This window comes from Ananas comosus, unplaced genomic scaffold, assembly GCF_001540865.1.
Source record: "Ananas comosus cultivar F153 unplaced genomic scaffold, ASM154086v1, whole genome shotgun sequence".
NCBI lineage: Eukaryota > Viridiplantae > Streptophyta > Magnoliopsida > Poales > Bromeliaceae > Ananas > Ananas comosus.
The window spans coordinates 349,178-355,000 of record NW_017891402.1 but is presented as its reverse complement, the minus strand read 5'-3'; the positions used below and the strand labels follow the sequence as shown (position 1 = coordinate 355,000).

At 39.1% G+C, this 5,823-nt stretch overlaps 1 non-coding gene and 1 pseudogene across 1 annotated transcript; both read left to right on the top strand.

Moving 5' to 3' along the window:
• The first annotated feature begins 2,058 nt into the window (after positions 1 to 2,058).
• On the top strand, positions 2,059 to 2,132 carry TRNAM-CAU. Its single transcript has one exon. It is a non-coding gene; the product is annotated as a tRNA-Met (tRNA).
• Positions 2,133 to 2,185: 53 nt separating this feature from the next.
• LOC109704894 lies at positions 2,186 to 2,998 on the top strand (annotated as a pseudogene).
• The last annotated feature ends 2,825 nt before the right edge of the window (positions 2,999 to 5,823 follow it).

The following is a 5,823-nucleotide window of genomic DNA, read 5'->3' as shown; positions in this document are numbered from 1 at the left end:
TTCATAAAAAAGAGGAGGTAGAACCAATAAAGATTTATTTTTCGATTCATCTCTGGCCTCATTCAAGAATTTTTTTTTACCGTCTATTTCAATAGAAAAGGCAAATCCCCTATGATACACCAGATCCGGCTCGGTTATTGATAGAGTGAATAGATCTGCCATTTCTTGAAATCTCTCTTCTGATTCTGATTCCAAATCGTGGTGTAACGTGTATCCCCTTTTGTTCCGGTCATGGAATAGATGAAATAAATCAAAAAATGGATTTTTGTTCAAGAATGAAATCTTATTGGAACTGTCCATATCCGATTCATCCTTCGGAACCATATCACATCCCGGATCTGATGAAATAGGATGAATTGAGACGGTTTTTTGTAAATACGTAATTATCTTGAATATATCAACCATTTCTTTATTTTCCTATCGCCTGGAAGGGACTAAATAAACATCTTGTTTTTTCTTAAAAAATTTCTGATCTATAGTGGACCTCTCAGTAGGATTCGAACCCAGATGAAGTTCTGACCATCTGTCAGAGAAAAAAGAACGAATTGATCTTGACCCAAGAAATTCTTCGATTTCTTCCGGAAGCAGATGATTATTCATCTGCTTCTCACGTTCCGTGAATAGCCGGGACATTGAGGAAGATCCAAACAAAAAGGCATTTCGGGAATCGATCTGATTCTATCTCTGTTCGTTCCGTTTGAAGAAAGGAAGGATCCCAAAGAACTGATCTTTCTTTTAGTTGCTGAATCTCTGTTTGATCGATCAATGTGTGATATTCTGAATCTTCATTTCACATGGAATCGAAATGATCTATGGATTGATCAGAAGATCCTTTCAATTGGCTAGAATCCGTTACTTGAACGAAAATAGATCTTGTGGAATCATATTGAATATTTGACAATACATTCCGTACCTTGCTAAAAAACCGATCCTTGTTTCCCAACCACACATTGTCTAACCAAATCAAATTCTCTCTCGATACGTTCCTCAAAAAATCCAATTCGTGCTGATTCTTCCCCCAACTAACGAAGAGATCTTGGCGGAATTGCCACATATGAAATTGAGCACAATTTTGCAAAGAAATACCCCACTTGTTTCTCGAGAAGAGATGGGAAACATGCTCAATATCATTTGATTGAATAGTTGCCTCAGCTCCTTGCTGTTTGAAGAAACCCTTCCCTTCAATTGGTCTTTTTTCACGAAAAGCAGACATGAGATAACAAATCAAGTCGATACCTAAGATTTCGAATAGCTGTCCCGAATTCAAGTTGATTATGTTTCGCTTCTTCCTCGGAGAAAGACGATCAAACAATTCCCAATCATGGTCCTTGCGGATCGGATCATCCATATAGGAAAAAAAAAGAAACTCCAGATATTTGCTATCTTTCTCTTTGAATGAGATCTCAATTCCAGCTACGGTTTCATTAGATATCTTACAACTCAAATCCCTCTTTTTTCCGATCTGGTTCCTCCACCACCGCGAACTCCGCATGATACACTTTTTCTTTATTGGGAGAACCCAAGTAATCTCTTGCGGATCCATGAAACAACTCTCTTTAATCTTTTTCCCTTTTGGAAGATACTGGAGCGAAACAATCAACCTATTGATATTGGAAGACCAAAAAGATTCTTCCAATGTCTCATTTCTGGGTCCAATAGAATTCATAGGTATAGGAAGAAGCCCCATCAAATAGAGATTTTTTCTTTCGACCATCTTTCGATTGTTAATACGAGATATAAGGACCGCTACTACAAGCAGTACTACACCTTTGATCGTGAAATATCGATTGCTTGTTGAACCCTGTGAATCACGTGAAAGTTGGATACTCATAATTCGGGGGTCAAAGAGTTTCATAAAACGTTATTGGTGGAAAAAAATGTGAGTGAAAGATCCCACTGAATCGAATTTGATCCATGAATCTAAGAAATAGTGAGAATTCTTGATCTCTCTCAATTCGAAGATCCAGGATTGGAATTGATGTCGTTTCATTGATTCCTCCTAAAGATTTCATTTCAATTGGAATTTGGTTATTCACGATGTACGATGATCCCTGTTAAGCATCCATGGCTGAATGGTTAAAGCGCCCAACTCATAATTGGCAAATTCGTAGGTTCAATTCCTGCTGGATGCACGCCAACGGGAACGTTCAATAAGTCTATTGGAATTGGCTCTGTATCAATGGAATCTCATCATCCATACATAACGAATTGGTATTATATATTCATACCATAACATATGAACAGTAAGAACTAGAATTCTTATCGATACTGGTAGGGAATAAAATGGATTTATGGATGGAATCAAATATGCAGTATTTACTGAAAAAGGTATTCGGTTCTTGGAGAACAATCAATATACTTCTCATGTCGAATCCGGATCAACTAGGACAGAAATAAAGCATTGGGTCGAACTCTTCTTTGGTGTCAAGGTAATAGCTATGAATAGTCATCGACTACCCGGAAAGGGTAGAAGAATGGGACCTATTATGGGACATACAATGCATTACAGACGTATGATCATTACGCTTCAACCGGGTTATTCTATTCCAACTCTTATAGATAAAAGAGCTTCAAGCTTAATACTTAATAACACGGCGATACATTTATACAAAACTTCTACCCCGAGCACACGCAATGGAGCCGTAGACAGTCAAGTGAAATCCAATCCACGAAATAATTTGATCTATGGACGGCATCGTTGTGGTAAAGTAAAGGTCGTAATGCCAGAGGAATCATTACCGCAGGGCATAGAGGGGGAGGTCATAAGCGTCTATACCGTAAAATCTATTTTTGACGGAATAAAAAAGACATATCTGGTAGAATCGTAACCATAGAATACGACCCTAATAGAAATGCATACATTTGTATCATACACTATGGGGATAGTGATAAGAGATATATTTTACATCCCAGAGGGGCTATAATTGGAGATACCATTGTTTCTGGTACAGAAGTTCCTATTATAATGGGAAATGCCCTACCTTTGAGTGCGGTTTGAACTATTGATTTACGTAATAGGAAGTAACCAATTAGGTTTACGACGAAACCTAAAAATCGATCACTGATCCAAATTTAGTACCTCTACGGGATAGACCTCAACAGTTTTCTGTTGAGTAACGCAAGTGATTGAGTTCAGTAGTTCCTCATAGAAAATTATTGACTGACGAGATATGGTAATATGGAGAAGACAAAATTGTTTGAAGCACGCACAGAACCGGAAGCGCCCCTTGTTTCCAATTTCAAAGAGAGGAGGACGGGTTATTCACATTGAATTTGATGGTCAGAGGCGAATTGAAAGCTAAGCAGTGGTAATTAAGATCCCAGGGGGAAAAATAGAGATGTCTCCTACGTTACCCGTAATATGTGGAAGTATCGACGTAATTTCATAGAGTCATTCGGTCTGAATGCTACATTCAGAACATAAGCCAGATGACGGAACGGGGAGACCAAGGATGTAGAAGATCATAACATGAGTGATTCGGCAGAAAAGTCTTCCTATATATCCACTCATGTGGTACTGAATCATACGATTCATATAAGATCCATCTGTCTAGATATCATCATATACATCTAGAAAGCCGTATGCTTTGGAAGAAGCTTGTACAGTTTGGGAAGGGGTTTTTATTGATAAAAAAGAAGAATCTACTTCAACCGATATGCCCTTAGGCACGGCCATACATAACATAGAAATCACACGTGGAAAGGGTGGACAATTAGCTAGAGCAGCAGGTGCTGTAGCGAAACTGATTGCAAAAGAGGGTAAATCGGCCACATGTTGATTACCATCTGGGAAGGTCCCTTTGATATCCAAAAACTGCTTAGCAACAGTCGGACAAGTGGGTAATGTTGGGGTGAACCAAAAAAGTTTGGGTAGAGCCGGATCGTCGTGTTGGCTAGGTAAGCGTCCTGTAGTAAGAGGGGTAGTTATTAACCCTGTAGACCATCCCCATGGGGGCGGTGAAGGGAGAGCCCCAATTGGTAGAAAAAAACCCAAAACCCCTTGGGGTTATCCTGCGCTTGGAAGAAGAAGTAGGAAAAGGAAAAAATATAGTGATTGTTTTTTTCTTCGTCGCGGAATATGGAAAATAGAATTTTTTGAATTAGAAATAATGTGATGGGCGAAGGGAATTGAACCCGCGCATGGTGGATTCACAATCCACTGCCTTGATCCACTTGGCTACATCCGCCCCTTATCTTATCTAGCTAAAGGATTTTCTCTTTTTTCCATTCATCATTATTGTATTTATTCTGACCTCCATACTTAGATCGAGATATTGGACATAGAATGCCAATCTTAAAAATGAAAAAAAAAAAAGGAGTAATCAGCTGTGACACGTTCACTAAAAAAAAATTGATGTGAATCAAACAAAGGAAGAAAAAATACCCAATATCTTGTTTTAGCTTCAACTGGCTCTACCTGTGCTCTAGCTTTGGGTTCGCCAAGGTGGGAAAGAACAATAGCTCTGTTTATGGCGCTTGGCTTTCTGGCTATCGTAATCAACAGACTCGACTGAATTAGCTGCTGCATCAATAGCATAAGAAACTCGTGCTGGAGGATCCGCAGCTAGCTAGCTGTCTTTCTTGCTTTTAGTCCTTGCTTTAAGCAAGGTTGCCAGTCTTTAAGCGGCTAGGAAGGCTGCTAGTCTGAAGGCAGCGGCAGATGGTCTTTTCCTGCCTTCTTCTGGAAATCGTCTTTCCCTCACCTAGCTAATGGCGAAGCAAGGTATGAAGCTAGTCAGGCAAGCGCGTGCTATAGATATGAGTTTCCGCGGTTAGTTCAATGAAAGCCACATGATTGTTGCAATTCGTTCTTATAGCTATTAACGGTCGGTCATAACAGCTAAATGACTATACTATAGCCTTATCGATATCGAACGATTATCCCAAGATAAGATGGGATGAGGAGCTGGACCAATGCCCGGAAATAACTATAGCCTCGGTATTGATCCTCCTGATATGGGATTGAATGAATGCCCACGTTAACCACTTCATTCGTCATCAACCCCTTTATTTATTCTAATACATATTTGACAAAAGAAAAAAAAAAAAATGATCTTGGAGATTGTGTAATGCTTACTAAAAAACTCTTTGTTTACACAGTAGTGATATTCTTTGTTTCCCTTTTTATCTTTGGATTCTTATCTAATGATCCAGGACGCAATCCTGGACGTGAGGAATAAAAAATTTCTAGTTTTTTTTCTTTTTTATAAATTAATTCTTAATAATCTTATTTGTTTCATACATTTAACTATGATAAAATCAAGGGATGAGAATCTTTTCGAATTCGAAAATGCATAAAACATCAGGTTTATACTTCTGGCAAAGCTCACGCAAAGCTGAGCGAAAATCCTTATTACCCGCACTGGAACTGTCACCGATCCGGATGAAGGCTTAAGAAATGCTTCACACATGCAATTGGGTGTATTTTTATCCCTTACACGACCCTTTTATATAAATAGATAAAGTGCTTCGAAACAAATATACATCCGCTCCTCCATTTCATCCAAACCTTAACGTCTTCGCTTGGCGAACCATTAGGAGACAAGAACTAAAGCATCTTACTGACTTATGCTAGCTTCCAGGCTTAAGAACAGGATTTACTGTATAAAACACGGAAGCCCTACATTGAATGAATGGGCAGCTACCTGTGAATTAGCTTCGCTACCTGGCTCTATTTTGAGCTGCTTTACAGGTCAGGTCCAACCTGTCTATAACTTCCCGATACGCGAGACAACTAGGCCACTTCCACGGGAAGCATTATCAAATAGTCTGATCTTTCCCCTTAAATATGGTCTTAGAGCCTCCACTAAGGTCCCTTTCAAC